We start from the raw sequence: 23,763 nt of genomic DNA, 5'->3' as shown, positions 1-23,763 counted from the left end.
CATTTATGATTATTAAGAAATGAAAGGCTAGTTCCCACAGCCTTCCAATGAATTCCATGAATTTCCTGTACTCCTGATGTTGCAGAGCATTACACTCTTTCAAGAGTCATAAAGCATAAGCATTCTGAAATACCCATCAAATTAGAACTGTATGGAAGCCATTACTGTTCAGAAAAATCCTCTCCTGAATAGACCAGATATCTTGGGACATTACTCATAATACCCTCTGACAGGAATAGAAATCTTCTGGATTCTCATACCTTCCAGTTCTATGTCCTGGATTTCATGGGACTGTCCTGCTTTGACACCTGCTCCCCCATTCCCTGAGTCCCAGTTGAAGAGCAGTTTGCCTTAGGCCCTCTGTTTGAGAGAGCCCCGAAACCAATTGGGCCAATCCTGAGTGGTGCTGTGCCTGGCTTTAGTAGCTTAAAATGTTGGGAGGTATGCATTCTGTTTTAGCAGGAAGTACACTAAAAATGAGCCCAAAGAATGGTGGAATACGGCCAATTCCGCTAACTTGAAGACTGATTCCTTTCCTTTGTTCCTACCTAGAGCACACAACAAAAATGTCCTTCATTCTTCAAAGGAGAAATCTGCTCTCCCTGATATTTTTTAACATGCGTGCCAGAAGTTCTACATTCTTAAGACAATTTTTAAGGCCATTTTTAACCCTATCATACTTGATACTTTAGAGAATGTGGGTTGAAAGGGTACATTTTTCATTTTGCATTTAAGTAATTGCCATTCCTGTTTTTTTTTTTAAGTGCTAAAGTTGTAGTGTGGTACAGATTTAATTGATTTCACAATACAGTCTCAGTGAAATGTCACAGTTCTTTTCACTTCCCTTCAAATACTAGATTATTTTCTGTTACAAGGTATATACTTAAAGCTAGTGTTTGAGTTAGTGATTTTTCACAGTGTGTTCCTAATAAAAGATTAGAGACCTAAAATCTTGAGAGCTTTTGGGAGCCAGGTTGGGAACCAGTGCCACTGCGGTAATGGCCTAATCCTATACCTAGTAATGGCACCACATACAAAAATCTTTTCCAGGACAAGCTGCACCTCAGATTTGCTTGTCAGGTGACAAAATATGGTTGTCAAAAGGCCAAAATGAGCAATTTTTGTAATTTGTGTTTATCCCTAGTCAGACAGGACTATTGGGAGTGTTATGTGGAAGAGCATCTGTTCATACAGAGTTGTGAAGAAGTGGAGATCGTCAAGTCAAAAGCCATTCTCTGGTGAGGGTTTGAGAGGGTTCCATCCTTGAGGGGAACAGAGTCAGAGGCTGATTCTGACTGGCAGTTCAGCCTGCTGTTGGGGAAAGAGCTTGGCTTCTGTGTATTTTGACACTTTACTGACAAGCTACTGATCTGATCTGACCTGAACTTGACAACAGTGGTTGCTGCTGACTGACAAGCATGACTGACAAGCATGTCTGACATGAGATTGAAAAGTAAATATTGGTCTAGCTGCATCCCATGCTCCATATCATGGAGCAAGCAGACACACTGCATTTTGGGAAAAAGAAAAGTATACGTGAGATGCAAAGCAGAATCATTGGAGGTATGTAGCAAAATTAGCAGGCCGGACAAACAAATCATAGCTTTCTTCTACCATTCAGTGGTATTTACAAGGGAGTGAAGAAAGCAGGCCTGTTTCCATTTTTAGTCATATGAATCAATAAATGCACCTGAGATTTGCAGGGCAGTTATCAAGGCTGAATCCCAACTCTGTCACTCTGAGTGCAGAAGTGGGGCCTATAAGGATTTTAAAAATTAATACTTGCCATTCCAGGCTTGTATTAAACTCCCAAGGTTACAGCTTTTCTCTGAACTTGGCTTGGTAAATGCTGCCACCAGCCAAATGTAAAAAAAACAACGAAAAAAATACCTTTGAACCCAGGAAGGATCACTTGGAAATTCCTCCTTGTGGGGTACCCTCAAGCCCTTTCACACACCCCTTCCCTGGGGAAGAGCTAAGAAAAAAAACAAAGAAAATTAGTTGTGGCTACCAGCTAATCAAACAACATATGCACAAACCTCTTAAGACACCAAAAATCCAATCCTGTTCTCAAAGGTAAACTTTATTAAAAACATTTGAGCTATCTCATCTTCAGGTTTAGAATTCTTTGAAATGCTAAAACCAGCTTTTGGTCAAGGACTATATGTACGTGTTTTGGTTTGTTTATTTTTTTACTGTGCCTAGGATGATGGTCCCTCGAGCTGATAGAGGCCTTTTGGTAGTGCTGTAATCCAATAAGACATACTCAGATTCAACAGTAATATTTGGATTCAGTGAGGGCAAATACCCTTAACAGAGCTCTAGGTTACCCAAATTCTAGGCCCCATCCATTCAACTGGGAAGAATCTCAGTATCTGTTGGCCTTGGGCCTGCCAACCAGTCAGCTGCTCCGGTGGCCCCAGGGCTGGCTGCCAGTCCCTAGCCTCTGTTTTGCCAGAAGCTGGGAATGGGCGACGGGGTGGATCTCTTGATGATTGCCTGTTCTGTTCATTCCCTCTGGGGCAACTGGCAGTGGCCACTGTTGGAAGACAAGATACTGGGCTAGATGGACCTTTGGTCTGACCTAGTATGGCTGTTGGTATGTTCCTTATGTTCCTTATATGACATAACGACTTGCAGATGACTAATACCTTGATACAGACTTTAAAAACATATTTTCAGTTTCTTCTTCGAGTGATTTGTTCATGTGCATTTCAAGCAGGTGTGTGCGCGCCATGTGCATGCCAGCCAGAAGATTTTCCCTTACCAGCATCTGTAGGGTCGTCCCTGGTGCCCCCTGGAGTGGTGACTCCATGGCACCCTATATAGGGGCCTGCCGACCCTCCACCCCCTCAGTTCCTTGTTACCGCCAGTGATGGCTAGCTGAAACTTTGCTCGCTCTTGCAACAAGCCTAGCAGTGTCTCGTCTAAGTGTATATAGTTGTTTCCTCTCTTAGTTTAGAGTTAGTATTAGTTGTAGATCACTAATAGTTGTTGGGGGGCTTCCCTCATAATGCACTCGTTGTCCCGCTGGGGCATGCCTGAGTCCCCAGGGTTTAAACTCTGCACGGACTGTGGGAAGTTTGTGCCAAAGAGGGACCCGCACTTGTCCTGCTTGAGGTGCCTCGGGGAGAACCACCAAAGAGACAGGTGCAGTATCTGCAGGGGGTTCCATCTCAGGACTCTTAAGGATAGAGAGCAGAGACTCAGAGTGCTCCTGATGGAGGCGGCCTTACGGCCACACTCGGACCCTGAGCTTGCCAATCCGGCGCCCAGTACCTCATCCTTGGTGTGCAGCGCTCCAGCACCGCTAACAAGACAGGACGCCCAGTCTAAGACCTCTAAGTCCCAGCAGCAGAGAGAATCGGGACATAGAAAATCGGCCTCCATGCAGCATCGATCACCATCTCTGGTGCCTATGAAAAAGAAGAGGCTGGTGAGGGACCGATCACCTCACCAGGACCTTAAAAGGCCGGCGGCATCCATGACTGTATCATCCCAAGGTCCCGTTGACTCCTGCCCTGGCGGCAGTGTGTTCGAGTCCAGACCGGTCTAGATCCCCAGACCTCAGCGAGGATGTGTGTCTCCCATTGACACTGGAGGTGTTCGAGGCAGCCTCTTTCTTATTAAGCCTCTCGGTGCCGGGCTCCCTGCGCTTGTGGAAAGAGCTGCCAGACATGGCCCGACCCCCGATCCAATCAAGGGGTAAGCAGGCCATGATGTTGCTCCAGTCCCCTCCCCGCGCTGCTCCGGGGGCACCGGTGCAGAGAGAGTGCTCCCCAGCCTCGAGGCACCACTTCCCAGCGACAGTGGGTACTGCTCCCCCTCGGTCCTCCTATTCGGAGACCTCGGACTTGGAGGCGGAATCCTACTGCTCCAGTAGATCGAGGAGCAGGAGGTCGGCTTCTCAGGCAAGACAACGACCTTACCCGGTGCAGTGTCAGCAACAGTGGCAACCGCCCTCTCAGTGACCGTTCTGGACTTCCTGGGCCTACCATCAGTCCCTGGGACAGATGCACGGCCTGCACTCCAGGTCTGTGTCGGTGGCTCTGGCGCAAATGCCTCCACCACCAGCACCACTGTCCAAGATGAGTGTGCCACAACAGAACCTGGCACCATCTAGATAGACACCAGCACCGACGGGGACCATGTTTCTGGCGCCGCAGCATGCCTCATTGTTTGGCGTTGACCCCGGTACCGGCCGCAGTGCTGCATCCTACATCCGCACCAGCCATGCAACCAGAGTACCATGTGCCACAGAACCCTACAGAGGCCGAGGGTACAGAGGAGGGTCCTTTGCAGGTGATCTCCTCCTCTTCCTCGCCAGATGAGGTGGTTGCGGGAACTTCAGCGGCACCGGCCCTAGAGGACAATCAGGTCCTTCAGCGGCTACTTAAGCATGCAGCTCAGAGCCTGGCGATCCAAGCGGAGGAGATCGAGGTGGATGTAGATCCAGTAGCTGATATGTCCCACACTTTGTAGCAGACACCAGCTTCGTTGGCCCCTGTGGCCAAAAAGACAGAGGTGCTACTTTGTACCCAGGTGTTTGCGCGCCAAAGCCATTAGCACCTATATACCCACTTGGACTCTGTGGTTGTGGATGCGGCCAACCAAAGGGAGCATCAGGGGTTCCAAGGGTCTACACCAAAGAACAGGGAGGCCAAGAAGTTAGACCTCTTTGGTAGAAAGGTGTACATGACGGGGATCTGCAACTATGTATAGCCAACCAATAGGCTATAGTGAGCCATAACACGTGCTCGGCCTTGTCCAAGTTCGCTGAACTCCTTCCCCAGGAATCACAAACATAATTTTCCACTCTGGTAGAGGAGGGGAAGCTAATTTTCCCGGGCATCCCTTCAAGCAGCCCTGGATGCGGCGGATGCAGCCTCCCACATGCTGGCCACCGGGCTGGTCATGCGGCGGGGAGCCTGGCTTCAGGTCTCAAGCCTTCCACATGAGGTCCAACAGACCATCCAGGACCTCCCCTTCGAGGGGCCCATGCTCTTCTCTGAGAAGATGGACAAGAGGCTCCATAGCCTAAAGGACTCAAGGGCTACCTTACGCTCGCTAGGCCTGCACACCCCAGCCACCCAACACAGGCAATTCAGATTGCAGCCGGCTCTGCGGCTGTACCAGCCCCAGAACCACCTGGATCCCTTGCGTAGGTGAAACAGAAATGGCAGAAGGAGGTAACAACAGCCCTCCGGCCAGTCGTCTGGCCAGCCGCGGCCTCCATTGGGGCCTAGACCCCAAATTTGATGGTGTGGTCGAGGACGAACTACAAGTCAGGACTCTGGATCCTACCAATCCTACCTTTTCGTCACGTCTGTCCCCCTTCTATTGTACCTGGTCCCAAATCACATTGGACAGTTGGGTGCTCCGCATGGTAGAGAGGGGATATTCTCTCCAATTCTCCTCCCTCCCCCCACCCACCAGCTCCCTCCCCGTCCCTCTTCAGAGACCCCTCTCATGAGCAACTTCTAATTCAGGAAGTGCAGTCCCTAGGGATAGTGGAGAAAGTTCCTCAGGAGCAGGGGTTTTTACTCCTGGTATTTCCTAATACCGAAGGTGAAAGGGGGGCCTCAGACCCATTCTGGACTTGCGGCGTCTGAACAAGTTTGTAAAGAAGCTCAAGTTCCGTATGGTCTCCCTGTCCTCCATCATCCCCTTCATGGATGCAGGAGACTGGTACGCCACCCTCGACTTGAAGGATGCGTAGTTCTATATCACAATAATCCCTCAGCACAGACATTATCTCAGGTTCGTAGTGGGCAACACCCATCTCCAGTTCACAGTCCTGCCTTTCGGTCTGTCAGCGGCCCCAAGGGTCTTCACAAAGTGCATGGCAGTTTCATAGATTCATAGATTCTAGGACTGGAAGGGACCTCGAGAGGTCATCAGGTCCAGTCCCCTGCCCTCATGGCATGACCAAATACTGTCTAGACCATCCTGGATAGACATTTATCTAACCTACTCTTAAATATCTCCAGAGATGGAGATTCCACAACCTCCCTAGGCAATTTAAAACAGACCCCTGCGGAACCCCACTTGTTATACCTTTCCAGCAGGATTGGGAACCATTAATAACTACTCTCTGAGTACGGTTATCCAGCCAGTTATACACTCACCTTATAGTAGTCCTATCTAAGTTGTATTTGCCTAGTTTATTGATAAGAATATCATGCGGGACCGTATCAAATGCCTTACTAAAGTCTAGGTATACCACATCCACCGCTTCTCCCTTATCCACAAGATTTGTTATCCTATCAAAGAAAGCTATCAGATTTGTTTGACATGATTTGTTCTTTACAAATCCATGCTGGCTATTCCCTATCACCTTACCACCTTCCAAGTGTTTGCAGATGATTTCCTTAATTACTTGCTCCATTATCTTCCCTGGCACAGAAGTTAAACTAACTAGTCTGTAGTTTCCTGGGTGTTCCTTCCTAAGGTGGTCTCCCAATTCCACATGGGTCAGGACATTTTTCTCCCTGTGTTCTACCCTAAGCCACACTCCTCCAACGCAGAATGTAGGCTGCGTTCTCTGGATGTTCGCAGGGCCCTGACAGTCTATATTGAACGAACTAAACCATTCAGGAAATCAAACCAACTCTTTGTAGCTGTGGCTGACAGGATGAAGGGGGCTCCCCGTCTCTTCACAGCGTATCTCCTCATGTATCACAGCTTGCATCCGCAAATGCTACAGTCAGGTCAAGGTGCCTGCCCCGCCAATCACAGCCCACTCCACAAGGGCACAGGCCTCCTCCGCTGCATTCCTGGCTCAGGTCCTGACACAGGAGATATGCAGGGCTGCCACGTGGTCCCCAATCCACACATTCACGTTGCACTATACCATCATAGTATCTGTAGGTGTATTTCACAATAATATTTATGACCAGGGTGACTTGTTTTCATTTAATACCTTCTAGGACACTATTTGGTGAACCAGAATGTATAAACCAGACTCATAAGATCTGCGCCTCATTGCCAGTTGGCATTAGGGGGTTCTTGGGTCACGTAAAAATTCCACAGACAGTGGAATTCCCCAAATATCAGACAGACCCATTGTAGTTCCACTTGGAAGAAATTTTGTCAAGACTGTACTTGGACAAAGAGAGAGAGAGGTTTATTCTTGGTATTTTCTGATACAGGGATGCATTCTGGTCACAGAATCCAACTCAGATTTCTATTAGGGAAATTTACTCACAGTTCAAGGTGTTGCTGTTTGGTATGATTTTATTTTTATAGAACGTTTGGTGGTTCCTACATTGAACTGGAGAGTGTAATCATTCTATCTGTTTGACTGACTGATCAAGGTTGGAATTCTGGAAGGAATCTGTCTATAACAACATGTCGGTCCTGGAGTTCTGCCCACCTATTGATAAAATCTGTTACAAGCTTTTATCATAAATTACTTAAAGACCCCGTGGAGTCCCAGTCACAGTTGGGTTAAATATAATAAAAGTCATCAAAGTCAATATTTTCCAACAATTACCATGTCTCCTATTCTGTGCTTAGATATTTTGTCAATCCATGGTGTAGTGACCATTGACAAATACTGACATTTTAATAAAAGGAGTACTTGTGGCACCTTAGAGACTAACAAATTTATTTGAGCATAAGCTTTCGTGGGCTACAGCCCACTTCATCGGATGCATGCAGTGGAAAATACAGTAGGAAGATATATATACACACACAGAGAACATGAAACAATGGGTGTTACCATACACACACTAACGAGAATGATCAGTTAAGGTGAGCTATTACCAGCAGGAGAGAAAAAAACTTTGTAGTGGTAATGAAAATGGCCCATTTGCAGCAGTTGACAAGAAGTTGTGAGGAACAGTGTGTGTGTGTGGGGGGGGGAATAAACATGGGGAAATAATTTTACTTTGTGTAATGACCCATCCACTCAGAGTCTTTATTTAAGCCTGATTTAATGGTGTCCGTTTTGCAAATTATTTCCAATTCAGCAGTCTCTCATTGGAGTCTGTTTTTGAAGTTTTTTTGTTGTAATATTGCGACTTTTAGGTCTGTAACTGAGTGACCAGGGAGATTGAAGTGTTCTCCAATTGGTTTTTGAATGTTATAATTCTTGACGTCTGATTTGTCTCCATTTATTCTTTTATGTAGAGACTGTCCAGTTTGGCCAATGTACATGGCAGAGGGACATTGCTGGCACATGATGGAATATTACATTGGTAGATGTGCAAGTGAACGAGCCTCTAATAGTGTGGCTGATGTGATTAGGTCTTATGATGGTGTCTCCTGAATAGATATGTGGACAGAGTTGGCAATGGGTTTTGTTGCAAGGATAGGTTCCTGGGTTAGTGTTTTTGTTGTGTGGTCTGTGGTTGCTGGTGAGAATTTGCTTCAGGTTGGAGGGCTGTCTGTAAACAATGACTGGCCTGTCTCCCAAGAACTGTGAGAGTGATGGATTGTGCTTCAGGATAGGTTGTAGATCCTTGATGATGTGCTGAAGAGGTTTTAGTTGGGAGCTGAAGGTGATGGCTAGTGGCGTTCTGTTACTTTCTTTGTTGGGTCTGTCCTGTAGTAGGTGACTTTTGGGTACTCTTCTGGCTCTGTCAATCTGTTTCTTCACTTCAGCAGGTGGGTATTGTAGTTGTAAGAATGCTTGATAGAGATCTTGTAGGGGTTTATCTCTGTTTGAGGGGTTGGAACAAATGCAATTGTATCGTAGAGCTTGGCTGTAGACAATGGATCATGTGGTGTGGTCTGGATGAAAGCTGGAGGCATGTAGGTAAGTATAGCGATCAGTAGGTTTCCGGTATAGGGTGGTGGTTATATGACAATCGCTTATTAGCACTGTAGTGAACAAGAAGTGTGTATATATATCTTCCTACTGTATTTTCTACTGCATGCATCCGATGAAGTGGACTGTAGCCCACGAAAGCTTATGCTCAAATAAATTTGTTAGTCTCTAAGGTGCCACAAGTACTCCTGTTCTTTCTGCGGATACAGACTAACACGGCTGCTACTCTGAAACCTGACATTTTAATGGTGACCACTCTGTGAGGTCTTCTAGTTATGACTCAGATGAAACTGTCATTCTTTCCCATCTAAAAGTCCAAATTATATTGGTTTTGATGGGAAGTATAAGAATGAGCTATTGGGTTTTGTTTCTGCAGTGATGGTTTATGGTACCCAGGGCATGCCTTAATATGAAGGGTTATAAATGAGCACTAAGATCTGTGGTCACAGACCTTATTTTGCATTTCATTTGGGTGAAACTCCCTCCCTGGTTTCCAGATCTGTTGAAGGTGACAGTGGCCTATCATATACATAATCAAAGAGGACGCATAACTTAACATCCTGAGCTGGATTTTTTTGGCTTAATGGTGGGGGAAGGTTGACAAATTTGATATCTGAATCTCCATAGCTGTCATGACTGTGTAGAAAGAGTGTACAAGAAAGACTTATAGACTCAAGACCTGTTCTCATTTACATTTGTGCAATCCCATTGATGTTAGTGGGGTTACACTGGTCAAATGAAAGCAAAACATAGCCCATATTTTGTGTGTGGACAGGCTCATGTTTTGGTTGAAGTGAGTTTTGTGAATCCCTCCACGCATACCTCACAAGCTCTATCTAATTACTTCGTGTGTCAGTCTGGGTTACAGATACTGTGCCAAAATCTGCTATTCTACACCAAAGGAATTGAACTCATTGTAGTTGTGTGGAATTTACACTGCTATAAACAAGAATAGAATTTGGCCTATGGAGTTCTCAGCTTTCTATGGATATGTGAAATGTCTGTAGTGAGCCCTCTGAAGGATTTGCTACAGCTGTTTTTCACTCCCCCGCCCCCAAGAAACCATTGGTGTGGCTCTTGGTAATCTTCAGAATGTTTGTTTTTGACATGCTGGAAACCTGTAAGTTTCTTGCATGGAAGGGGCTTTATTCTGAATGACAATTACTTTTGCTTAAGATTGGAAGAAAGAAAGCTAGTAGACTGCTGGGAGCTTTTTGTTGAGGTCACTGGAATGGAAGAAGAGGGAGTGTGCTGGAAAGACTTCACAATGCTCTGATCTCTGGATAAGGGTGGAACCATTAGGATGCTGCTCTATACTGCAGTTTTAATCAAACTTCCAGAAATAAATTACCATGTGAACTGTGCTATTATAGACAAAATGATACATGTGTACAGATTTATATAGTGTGCATGTAATATATATGTGTAAAATAAGATTTCAGTTAGAGATTGCTCTTTTTATGAACATTCTGATACCTATGGATCATCTATAGTAGTATAGAAAGTAAAACAAAGCTTTAGTGTTATAGCAGCTCCGTACATTTAGTGGTTTGCTTCTTATATTATTTAGAGTATAAAACAAATGACTGCAGTGAATGTACACTTTGAATAAAAGAACAGATGATGCAGCATTTTACGAATGGTGAAGAAATGCAGGGCCCATACTCTGCAGTATGTAAATACCATGCCATGTACATTGGGGTTATGCTTGAGTGCTGCACGGGTGGAAAGTGTGTGTCTGCATCTGATTTTGGTTGGTATATTGTTTGTTGCAGTAAACCAGTTGCCTAGCCTCAATTGTTTTAATGATGAGCTGATCGATATCCCATTATTGGATGTAACAGTGGCTGCAGGAAGTGCCCAGAAGATTTTAATACATGAATTATGCATTCTGTGCTCATTTTTTAGTCTCAAAGCACAGTGACAGAGATGGTGAAGATGGCTGGGATAGTTTTTTGCATAAAGTAACTGCAGTCAAATGCTTCATATTTTCATGCACACAGGCAGCATCGAGTGGGACGGCCTATTTAAGAAGATATAAATCCCTGAGTTTACAGCACAGAACGCTTGATTTGAAAGCATTGCAGCCATGTAGAGAGCCAGTTTTCCTGCTGCCTAACCTGTTTTCTACAGAAGGTTGGCTGAGGGATGCTAACGGCTGTTCTTTGCTCTGAGGTCACAGCTTGAAGTCTGTCTTTTTTTTTTTTTTTTTTTTAATTTGCTTTCTGCCGCAGGAGAGGATCTGTGAATTTTTTTGGTGCAGCCATCATTGTATTTTCATAAATATAAACTTGGAATAGTTACTATGAACAAAAGGACATGAAGGAACTCACCTTCTCAGGTAAAATGAGTATTTTTTTTCTGTAGGTTTGATTGCAGAAACTGGAATGTGCTGAGGCAGGATTATGTGGTAACATTGACACAGATCTCTGTACTGGAATGCAGAGTCAGGTTTCTCAAGTGGTTATTGCTGAATTTATCCTACCAATATGACTATTTTTAAATGACTATTATTGTGAGAGAATGTTTTATACTTTTTGCATATTGCAGTTTATATAGGAGTATATATTGGTGATCAATTTGTATCTTCTGTAGATGACTGCATCATGGGGAGGGGCTGTACAGTAACCAAGCTTAATTGATAAAAAAAAAAGTGATCAATTTCATTAGAGGTCCTGGCAGGAAAATGACAATGGAGTTTCATTGACGCTTATTCCTATTTTTGTGCATTTACTATTACATTTGCAAACAATAGTAACATAAAAAGTGTATCTGGGATGTGAGATAGCAGAATCTACTCCCAGACTGTCCTGTAAATGATTGAGATGAATAAACTTAAATCTTGGCTAAAAGTCATGACTGTCATATAGTACAGAAACAAATCTGTCCGTATCGTCCTTCAGAATACTCCATGCTGTCTGACAGTTTACATCCTCAGAGATCTATTTATAGTGACTTAATTTACTGGAACTACGTGTTCTTGACAAGAAATATGGGATTAAAAATCATATAGAATCTTTACATTTGCACACAACATACAAATTGTGAGAGATTTGTAATTTCTATATAATTAATCTAGAAGTACAGTATAGCAAACACCATTCTGAAATACAAGAGTACAATCAATTTATACAATTCTTGCTCATTAAACCAAATTTCTAGTACAGGAAATGCTTTAAATGTTTGTATCATTTCCAAATATTTTTGTATATTTAAGTGTTGAACTTCTGTGTTTTGTAGGAAATGGGCTCAAATGACATGCAAATCTACAGTCTGTGTAAAATAACTTGTAAAGATGTATCCACATTTTTTACATAGAAATATTTTTTCTGAATTACAGGTACTGAAAGACCCTGACAGATCATTTAATAAATCTGAAAGCTATGTGATATGAATTGTTGAGAAGCTGGTTAGTGCCATCTGTATTGTGTGTAAAAAAAAAAAAAAATTTTTTTAACAGAAATTCCATGTGTTATATTTCTTAAGATAAATAACTTTGCCTCTGAAATTACATTATTATTTAACAGTGTCGCAGTAGCATCCGTAGGCTCCAATCAGAATCAGAGGCTCATAGTGCCAGACTCCATACACACGCTTATGGGCCTCGACTCAAAGAACAGGTTGTGTTGATTACTTGCAAAAAGTTCCCTTGAGAAATATGTAGGAAACTAACGAATCAACCAGCAAATGAATTTTCTTAACCCGATAACTATTAATATTTCAGATTTGTGTGGCAAGATTATTGCTCATTAGTGTTGTTTTTCTATTGTAAGCTGTCTTTTGGTTGCACTCCCATATAGAAGACAGAGTTTAGACCATGTTTTATTCTTTTTGAATTTGGTGTATTGTAGAGGTGAGACACACACAGCTTCTAGGGAAGGGACGGTGTTGCTTGCTTGAATCTTAAAGGACACCTGAATGCTGAATCACAGAGCAGTTTTAGGTAGTGCACACTTGCCTCCTGGCTGGACATAAAGCGGCTATTGCAGTATGATGATGATTGTGAAAAATTAGGGAAGAATGCTATCCAAAATGAGTGGAGAGAGGGAAATCTTAAAAATCTTCCGTGGCAAAAACAGTATCTTAAACTGAGAGCAAATGTATGAACATGCTTCTGGGTGTGTGATTTTTTTCAGGGTGAAGTGGAAAGATGTAAATCATGTTGTGTGAACTGCAGCAACATAAATGTAAAGCTAACACAGTAATTTTAACGAGCACATGTACATTAGTTTGTCTTTTGGCAATGTGTTACTCGCTAAATGTTGTTCTTCATTTGTTGGAAAAGTATTAAATATATGAGGCCACTTTTCTCATAAGTGACACAAACGTAACAAGAGCTAGCTTCTTAGATGAGCTAGACAATACTTAACTTTTGTGTATGATAACAAACTAACTACAAAATTTGTATGTATTTGTGGGTGTGTTTGCATAGATAATGTGTTCTGAGCATATAATACCTACTAAAATGGCAAAAATGGAGTTACATGTTATTCAAATAATTATGTACGTTTTTTTAATTGTCATAGTTGAAACATTAATAAATATTAAAATGTCAGAATACAGTGTTTAGCATTAAAAGGGAGAAATACTAATTTTCAGAAAGAAATTGTGGCTGGGGTTTTCCACAGTGGCTAAGTGAGTTAGGAGCCCAAACACCATTGTGTTTTAATGGAATTGGGCCCCTATGTCCCTTTAGCTAAGATTATCAAAGAGCCAATATAAATATTTAAGTGAATACAGCAGGGACAGTTTGGCTAGAAAACAAGGACAATAAAGGCAGTTTGATTGTTCACAGCTGTTAATAGAAATCTGAAGAATAATTAGAGAAAGATCAGAAATCGTATTATTTTTTCCTCACATAACTCTATTATTGTGTTTTGTGAAAGGCTCAAGAGGCAATGCATGATGTCATAGAGAAATGAATTTAATAGAAGTTGTTGGGAGAATCCTGAGAACTGTCTTATGATTAAGGGATGTTATTGGAAAAATGCAATTTGATTCAGGCATTAAGTCATATTTTACTAATCTATTAGGGTTTTTTTATATCTCATACTTATGTAAAAGACTAAATAAAAGAACTAAGTGGACATAGTATGCTTAATTTTTGCTTTTGACTGCAGGTTTTGAAAAACTATTTTGGAACAAACTACTGCCATGTCACTTTGGGCACTAAACTAAGCACAGTAGCTGAATGGGAGACCACTTACGAAAACCAGGTACTTCAGGAAGTAGTATTGAGATTCAAGGAGTGATGCTTAGATGGCACTCTTATGAGTCAGTTCTGACCAATGCTATAACGTAGCAGCACTATTGTAATATTGTGCTCTATTCACATGAAAATGAAACTGAAGACTTTATTTCTAATTTTCATGGTACTTGTTATAGCAGGAGAGATAGGGAGGAGAGAAGGTATAAGTAAAAGATCAGTAAAGGCTAGTGGGCATGTAAATGAGGATGCAATGAAAATGCAAACAGAAGTTAAGTGGATGATTAGTAAAGTGATAAGAAATATTTACACAGTGTATTTTCCAGCATTGTTGAGTTTTATCAAATGTTAAAGGGGCTAAGGAAATTTCACTTTCCTCCATTCCTTATGACACTGTTTGTGAAATGACTGAGATATCCTTGGCACTAGTGCTGTGTGTTTCCCAGTGTGGAAGAGAGGAGATAGATGGTTGAGAATAACAGAAATGTTTATTAAATGATTGGACACACCTGAGAGAGCTAGGTTACCAGTTAGATCTATTCTATGAAACTACAAGTTTTAAAGAAAGTGAGGAAAGAAATGTGTGAGTTCTTAAAGTGTGTTTATGGCCAGGTAAGTAGGTATGTATACATGAAAGGCACAATTTTACTCAACAAATACATTCCATCAGATCTTACTTTACTTAGAATCATAGAATCATAGAATCTCAGGGTTGGAAGGGACCTCAGGAGGTCATCTAGTCCAACCCCCTGCTCAAAGCAGAACCAAACCCAACTAAATCATCCCAGCCAGGGCTTTGTCAAGCCTGACCTTAAAAACCTCTAAGGAAGGAGATTCCACCACCTCCCTAGGTAACACATTCCAGTTCTTCACCACCCTACTAGTGAAAAAGTTTTTCCTAATGTCCAACCTAAACCTCCCCCTCTGCAACTTGAGACCATTACTCCTTGTTCTATCTTCTACCACTGAGAACAGTCTAGATCCATCCTCTTTGGAACCCCTTTTCAGGTAGTTGAAAGCAGCTATCAAACCCCCCCTCATTCTTCTCTTCTGCAGGCTAAACAATCTCTCAGTTCCCTCAGCCCCTCCTCATAAGTCATGTGCTCCAGCCCCCTAATCATTTTTGTTGCCCTCCGCTGGACTCTCTCCAATTTATCCACATCCTTCTTGTAGTGTGGGGCCCAAAACTGGACACAGTACTCCAAATGAGGCCTCACCAGTGCTGAATAGAGGGGAATGATCACATCCCTCAATCTGCTGGAAATGCCCCTACTTATACAACCCAAAATGCCATTAGCCTTCTTGGCAACAAGGGCACACTGTTGACTCATATATTCAGCTTTTCGTCCACCATAACCCCTAGGTCCTTTTCTGCCGAACTGCTGCCCAGCCATTCGGTCCCTAGTCTGTAGCAGTGCATTGGATTCTTCCGTCCTAAGTGCAGGACTCTACCAATAAAGTACTGTTATTTTTTTACTCCAGCTCACACTCACAAGCCAATATCACTCTGTGATACTGAAGTGGTTTCTGTTGGCATCACTCATTCACAGAACTGAACACTACTTTGGCTTTCATATTCTATTGTGAGTTAGCTGAGCAGCAGCAAACCCAGACCTCCATGATGCCATTATACAGAGAGTATCAGAGGGGTAGCCGTGTTAGTCTGGATCTGTAAAAGCAACAAAGAATCCTGTGGCACCTTATAGACTAACAGACGTTCTGCAGCATGAGCAAGTTGCATCTGAAGAAGTGGGTATTCACCCACGAAAGCTCATGCTGCAGAACGTCTGTTAGTCTATAAGGTGCCACAGGATTCTTTGTTGATTATACAGAGATGCTCTTCACAGTGTAGTCACACGCCATTGTATTTCTGAACTTCTCAGAGGTTGGAAATAAGCCTTCCATCACATCAGAATTGGTAAAAAGGATGCCTTGGGTTTCTTGTAACTTTATATTTATTAAAATGCTGTTGATGCACTATGGATTAGTTTTCTTTCTACAATATTTATTTATTTACCTGCCTAATTAGTTAGACACTATAAGCCTAACGATAAATGTAGCTCAATTAAAGCTTTTAGAGTTTGTCTAGTTCTCAAAAGTACTTCTTTATCCTCCTCTTATAAGCTACTTACTCGTTTTAAAGCAATATTCATCGAATTAGAACAGATATCCCTATGCCTCCTGCAGAAACTGTGCCCTAGGGGCATATTAACTGCTGAAACAACTGAGCAGAAAATTAAACAGTTGCAGATACCAAAGTCTCTTCCTCAAGATTCAGTGTTTATACCAAGAAAGTAAAGTATATCAACATAGTCAGACAGAAAACCAGAAACCTCTCCACCATGGTGTTCAAGCACAAGCTTTCACGCACAGGCCTTGCGTTCCACCCCTGCAATCTTCCCTCTTTCTCCTAAGTAGCCATTCTTTTATCGTCCTTACCTTAAGCACTTGTGCCAGGAGAGGGATACCTGACCTGGAGTTATCCCTTTACTCCCCTGGTACTAGGTTGGGCTCCTGCACCCTCTTACAGGGTGATACTTTTTTCAGGCAGTGGAAACGTAAGTGTCACAAAATGTCACGTTACAGCTTTTTATACCTAATATACTTTATAGCTTTTATACTTGCATACAGACTGTGGGCCAAATCCTAACCTCTGCATTTTGGAACAGATTTTCAAAAGTGCTCCACTCCCATTTAGAGACCATGGTAACTGGCCGGATTTTCAAAGGAGCTCATCACTTTGGGTGCATGTTGGGAGCAAGCGCTTTTCAAAATTCTGACCTTTGTGGGTGAGGCGACCCACCAGGATTCAATAGTATTCAATAGTATAAACCAGGGAATTGCTTTGGGTGCATGTAGTGAGGGAACTTGTGCCTACTTCCCTGAGTTGCTCCTCAACAGCAGTCATAGAGCTGTCCAGTCCTGCCTCTCCTCTGCTCCCCGCCCTTTTATTTTAAGTGGGACGCACAGGGTGTTGACTCTAGGTGAAGTCTCATCAGCTGAGTTGCAGATCAACCAGAAAAGGAACTAATTCTGACTTTGAGCAGTAAGGTGGGAATGACAGGGTCCATTGGTCAGAAAAATACCATTCCTCCAAAGGCAAATAGGCATAGGTTATCAGCAGAGCTTTCCTTTCTACCTTTCTCCCCTCCCCTATTTCCCCTTACCACAAATTTCTTTGAATGATTCTGAGCCCCCACTCAAAACACACAAGGAGTTACTGAATCCCCAGGACTGCCACAGTCTTTGTAGCCTTTTGGTGGGAGAGGGAAAGGGAAAGCAATCTGCAGAGAACCAGAGAAGAGCCTCTCTGGGGATTCTTAGGACCTGATCTGGGAGTGGCTTTCGCCACAGCTGCTACCATATCACTGTGACTGTCCTGAGGATCAGTCAGGCTGAAATAAAGTTTTGAAGCTTTCCTAAGGAGTAGCAAGACCTTTGCATCCTTCAGGATACCTGTACACAGCAGGTCCCTTTGCTAGATGCACAAGCACAGCTACCACTAAGATCAATCTTGACCACTTTGTGTAGCAGTCTAAAGTAGCATGTGAAGAGTACTGTAATTGAAATTGGGGGAGGTATATAGATATGCAGAATGTTATTTTACCCAAGTTAAGATTTGACCAGGACAAACACTGCAATAGGAATGTTGCATCTCATCTGATGAGGGGACTTGAGGATTAGGTTCAGTACAAGTAGGGAGGGTGGACCATTCATTTTCCATTTCCTATGATTGTCTTCCCCTGTTTGTCATGATTTAAATCACCTTGCAGAGAAAGGAAAGTGTTGGTTAATGTCAGTGCCATCACAGAAGGCCCCCATGGGAGAAAAGAAAAGATGCATCTTACAAAGAGAGACTGTCCATGTGCTGTTTTTGGTATAGGAGTCATGTACTCACCTTTCACTTTACATTTATTTGCTGGCACATCGTTTTTCTCCTGTCTCATAGCATGGCGTGTTTTTATTTATTTGCTGTGGAGGTCCAGTTATGTTGCCCAGTTCCACTGACTTCTGGACATGAAGCCCTAGTGGTGGAAAACGTGCATAGTAGAAGATGTACCAAGGTAAACTGGCTGCAATCCTTGTGCAGCTCACACGTAGGGCTATGGCAATTTGCTGTTCTCTAAGCAGAACTCTGCTGACAAGTCTCATTTAGAGCCTGAAACTGAACTTTATGCTGGCATGGCATGGTGCATATCTGAGGGAGAAGGTTTTTGCAGGGCCTGCTCTCCTTCAGGGGTGAATTCCTGATAGGGGTTAAATTAGCATTTATTTATTTATTGCATCCCTTTGTCCCTGAATCAAAGCTGGACTCTTCAAATAACATACCTTATTTATTTGCTGAATCATCGAAGACCTGAGTACTGCTGCAAATGCCAAGAACTGTGGATGTTGCGAGTTAGGCCGAGCACATAATACGTGGGGCTGTAGAGTTGCAGTACACCGTCCGCATGGTGATCATTCTGTCTCCCGATCTCCCTAGTGCACAGCAGGAGCCTGCTTCTCCTTTCTGAGGTGCAGTCTGCCTCAACATGGAACCAGTTCCACCCCCCTTTGCACCTCATTTGGGGTGTCCTACATCTCTGGCAGAATAGACACCTAGCAGTTCCTCCCTTCCCTTGAGTGCAGGGACTGAAATTCCTTCTGCTGTATGTGGGCTTCCTTGTGCCCTCCTCACCACTGCTCACTCGCATAGAGGCCAGACAGCATGTGGCCCTTCACCAAGACTGACCCACTTCTTTCTAGTCTTGTCCTTTCTTTTCTAACTGTTCCTGAACAAAGGGAACAATATCGATAGATATACAGCATGTAACACATGGGGGTGGAAGGTAAGGCAGTCTCAGTTAGGGCTTCTAGGCACTACTGGAATACAAACAATATCTGAATAACAGTAGCCCTGCCCTCCTGTCTCATTTCCGCTCTAACCGCGCCGCTACCATTGGAATTGTTGATCTCTTGAGGAGAGCTTGCTTTCTTATCTGAACCAATACCACAGCTTTAGAGGTGGGTTTTTTTCAGTTTTTCCTTGTGAAAGTAAGGATTCCTGACTCTTACTTCCATCAGAAAAGGCCTAATATATATGGGGAAATCCCCAGCTGGCTCCTTAGTTGAGCTTTCTATCCCCTTTTGAACTGCTTCGTGGCACAGAGGGGACAGAGAACGTCTGAAGATCTGGCCATGTACGTCACTGTGATCTCAATATCCCTGCCATTGCAGGGCCTCGGCCACTGGTGCACTTCAGTCCCTCCTGTTCTTTGCCTGTGGCGCATAACAGTCTAGTCTCCTATGGGCTGTAACACTGGGGTATAATTTAGGTTGTTGGGGTTAGTGTCCCAGGTGCTGGTGGTGTTGCTGGTCTGTGCTATACAGGTCAGACTAGATAATCTGGTGGCCTTAAACATTATGACTCTGTGACTCGATATCAGATATACTGAGGTTTATGTCTTGTAGTACATGTTTCTGTATTAATCAGCTGTGATGGAGAGTTTTGCTCAAAATTGAATGCTAAAAACCCTCTGTGTATTCAGGAACCTAAATATATATTTTTACTGTGTAGGTGCTGAGGTTAAATTTCCTCTGAGTAAATGTGTTATGATGATTTAGGATTTATTTGTCATAGCAGCATTCAAAAAAACATTTTTGCACTTGGCTTTTTTCCCTAATTTTATGCTCAGTTTGAAACAGTGAAAGTTCTGCACTGGAAAAGACTATGTATTTGTGCTCCAGTTCCAGAAATAAGAGTCTTCCTTTGAGTTGATTCACATATTTTTATCACATCATTTATGGAAACAGGAGTACTCTCCTAGTTACCTTTCAGAACAAGAAATCTGGTTGTTCTTCTTTTCCTTCTCTGGTGTGGCCCTGCCAGCTGAGATTTACTCCATTGAAAGGCCTCCTTTAAAGAAGGAAGTGATGACATACACATCCACAGTCTCATCTGAGTGAGATGAAATATACAGAATAGTAACTGAGACATTTAAGGGAGTTATTGAAGCTACCTTACTGCCTGCCTTTAATAAATGTGTGCATTTGCAGAAAACCTCAGAACAACTATTTATGCAGCTAAACTGCACATAAACTCTGTCTTGTGGGAGTAGAAAGTTTTGAGTTAGTTTCTTAATTATTCCCCTATTATCTTTCCCCACTGATGCTGGCTATCTTAGCTGAATAAAATTGTGACAATTAGGGCCCAGCGTGACAGACTTTCTGTGCACTTTCTCTTGTACAGCGCTGGCGCTAAAGGATATGTAAAAATTCCAAAAGATGACTTCAGCGTTCAGTCTATTTTGAGCTTGTGTATGATGCTTAGTTTTCTCCTGGGGGAATTCTGCGCCACTGCGCATGTGCAGAATTTATGTTCCCAACAGATTTCTTTGCTTCCCTGCAGAAAAATTATTTTATGATGGGGAAGCAAAAAGAAGCCATGAGCAGTCATACAACCCTCCCCAGTAGTATGTTTTGGGTGTCCAGGACAGCCGGCAGAGAGGTAAATCATTGTGGGGCAGGGGGTGGGACTGGAGAAGACCCTGCTGGTGGCTCCTACCGTGTGCCATGCTCAGCTGCTAGTCCTGGCTGGACTGGGAAGGACAGGACTTCCTTTTTCCTGCATGGTATCCGGGGCTGTGTCAAACCCACCCCACCTCCAGATTTGTCCCCCAGCAGTAGGAAGCTCTGCAACCCTCCTCCCCACGCTTCCTGCACCCATCACTCCTCAGCTGCAGGGGGAGGGATCACTGTACAGGGAGCTGCTTCCCCATCCACCCAACCCCCATGCATCCAGACTCCCTCATACCCAGACCCTCCCACTGAGCTTCACACCCCCGCACCCAGAAACCTCTCCCCGATGAGTCCCACTCCCCCTACCCCTGGACCACCCTGACAAGCCACCTGCATCCCCACCCTCCCGAGCCCCAGCCAGCTGCACAGGGATCCCCACTCCACTGACCCCCACTCCCCCAGCATCTAGAACCCTCCCACTGAACCCTGCACACTCAGCCCCCCTGCCAAGCTCTATCCCCCCCCACACCCAGATGCTTCTCTCCCCACTGAGCCCCAACCACCTTCATCTGGACCCCCCTGCAGAGTCCCATTACCATTGCACCCAGAACCCCCCAACAAGACCCTATGCGTCCATATCCCCCCCCCCACACCCAGATACCCCGCTGAGCTGCCCGCACTCAGATTGCCCCACACAGAAAACTCTCATGCCACACCTGGATCCTGGCACACTTGGATCCTGCTGGGCTGAGCCTGCCCACCCACACCTAGTACACCTGGCACGAAGGGGCAGGGCCCTGGGGTGTTTCTGGGGCATGCCGGTTCCTTGCGCTGTGTCAGGGTTTGGTGCAGCCTCACCACTGAGTCCATGTCCCGGGGGGGAGCTGCACAATGATCTTCCCCCCCCTCCTGTGCAACCAGTGGCCTGTGCTCCCCAATGTCAGGCTGGAGCCTCCATACTTATTTGACAAAACATTCAGAATTTTGCAAAATTTTAAAATATTGTGTGCAGAATTTTTAATTTTTTTTGGCGCAGAATGTCCTCAAGAGTATTAGTTGTAATATATTGATTCAAGCATCAGAGCACCTATATATGGTATATGAGGGAGAACAGGTTCTCATCATAGTGTGAAAAATATAAATATTTATATTCTTTGCAGTTTCTGTAGCATCCCATGTGTTTGAAAGGAAGGCACTTTCGTGACCCATTGAGTACAGCTTTCAGCTAAGGGCAAAACTGAGATATTTCATAGCATTTTTTATAAAGGATGAACCCATATTCTGATGTGTCTCTCAAAGAGCAATCCACTCTGCAGCATTCAGTCCATGTATCTTGGGTGGTCACTGAGGAGATGCATGTCAGGGGAGGAATAGTTGTGTGGTGACTTAAGGCTTAAGTGGCCTCTATGACCATCCACCACTTTAGCAGGAGGAAAGCACCAGCGGCTCCTCTGGTTCTAGCTTTCCCTGGGCCTGCTCCACTATCAGATACTTCTGTGTGCTGTCACACAAGGGGGGGGGGGGACACAGAGCCCACCTGCTACCTTTTTCTTTGTTATTGGTACAGTACTAGTTCCATTAACAGGATGCTCCCTGAACCCACTCACATGAGGGCAGAATTTGCCTCAAAAATTACATCTCGCTGCTGAATGCAGTGCTGTAAAATCAGCATTTCCCAGCTGCATTGCTGGTCAGTCCCCAAAGTGTTTTCATTTCGCATACGGACAAGGACCTCTGTGCAACATTTCCTGAGCATAGCAGAATGTGTGCCCATCTGTGTCTTATAACAGCGGTGTGATTTTTAGTGCAAGTGAACATTAGCACACTTCAGCAGATCCAGTAGTTTTGAGTCACATGCTCAGTTTCTGACCCTTCTGCATAATTGCACTTTACCAATGAATTTGACCCACACAGAGCAAATTAAGCAGATATTTTGTTTAGCCTATTACATAGGCCGTCTGTTCAATACATATAATGAGCACATAAAATGAATTTATGCTTGAATTCATCATATCATTTTGCATGTTTCAATTCTTTGATTAGCTTTGATTAGTTCTTCAGTATTGCTAAGAAATGAATGCACTATATAATGTATTCCAGTACACCAAGGAAACAGGATACAGCAAAAGAAAGATGAAATTTATTTTGGGGTATGAGCATTTGTACTCATGGATGCAGATCCAGGAAGAGCTCTTCATATTGGGGCAGAATCCTGACAGAGTGATTCAATCACCTCTTAAATGTGCTCTGTCTTTTAAAAATCTTTGTTCCTTGCCCTAATAAAGTTTTTTTTTAAAGTGTTATGACCAGGATGTGGGTGGTTTGGCCGAGTGGGTAGGACCAGGAGTCAGGTGATCAGAGCAGGAGTAGGGAACTGGGGGGTCAAGCCAGAGTCAGAAACCAGGAGTCAAACTGAAGGTCAGAACCAGAATCATCAGGAATCAGGAGTCCAGTCAGAGATTGTCGCAGTGTCAGGGGTCAGAAGTAAGACACTGGGTCAGAGCTAAAGAACAGAGCCGGGGTCCAAAGCAGGGAACAGGAGAGGGTCTGTTGTAGCAGGAGGCCAGGTACTGCTGAATTGCTCAGATAGCTTCCTGGAACTTCTTCCATGTATCCCTGGACCAATCAGAGATCACGAGGGTGCTGCGAATCAGGGTCTTCAGTCGGCAGCTCTTCTTCTGGTGCTTAGTCTCCTAGGGTTTACAGTGTATTGATCAGAGCTCAGCTGTATTGATCAGAGCTCAGAAATCAGAAGCATTGGTCACCTGGAGCCGTGCAGACCTGGGTTTTATCCTTTGCAGTGTTAGTTCAATCTTTCATGTGAAACCAAGTGTCAAAATATGGCCTGACTTAAATCCCTCCTCCATACTTATCTGTATATCATTCACGGTCACAATAAAATAATATTACTTAGCACTTAATTAGTTTTTGTACAAAGCTTTAAAGATGTTAACTCTCGCTGCACAGCTGTGAAGTAGGTGAGTACTGTTATCCCCATTTTACAGTCAGGCAAACTGAGCTACACATGTGACATGACTTTCCCAAGAGCCTACTTTTTCCTGTATTTGAGCAGAAAATTTATACTATAAATTTCAGAAAATTACATGGTCATAATTAGAAAAGATCATATTGGGACGCTGAGAAGAGGCGAAATCAACAATATTATTTGTGTATCCACTTAATGTCATAACTCAGTGGTTCAGTGGTTGCAGATTACTAACAAGGTTTAGAAAAGGTACACGTATTGCTACTAAAAAGTCTCTATTCCTAGTTGTCACGTGGAAAA

The 23,763-nt window shown here is 43.6% G+C and overlaps 1 protein-coding gene across 1 annotated transcript in view; it reads left to right on the top strand.

Annotated features, from left to right (window-relative positions):
• Nucleotides 1-23,763, top strand: part of CNTN1 (contactin 1) — a 443,616-nt gene that overhangs the window by 167,871 nt on the left and 251,982 nt on the right. The window contains exon 5 of the mRNA XM_039506174.1: nucleotides 11,008-11,114. The gene's annotated coding sequence lies outside the window, so the exon portion shown is untranslated. The remainder of the gene's footprint in view (nucleotides 1-11,007; nucleotides 11,115-23,763) is intronic.

Source organism: Mauremys reevesii, linkage group 1 (genome assembly GCF_016161935.1).
Source record: "Mauremys reevesii isolate NIE-2019 linkage group 1, ASM1616193v1, whole genome shotgun sequence".
Classification (NCBI taxonomy): domain Eukaryota; kingdom Metazoa; phylum Chordata; order Testudines; family Geoemydidae; genus Mauremys; species Mauremys reevesii.
The sequence above is the reverse complement of the archived record's forward strand: the minus strand, read 5'-3'. Positions and strand labels throughout refer to the sequence as shown.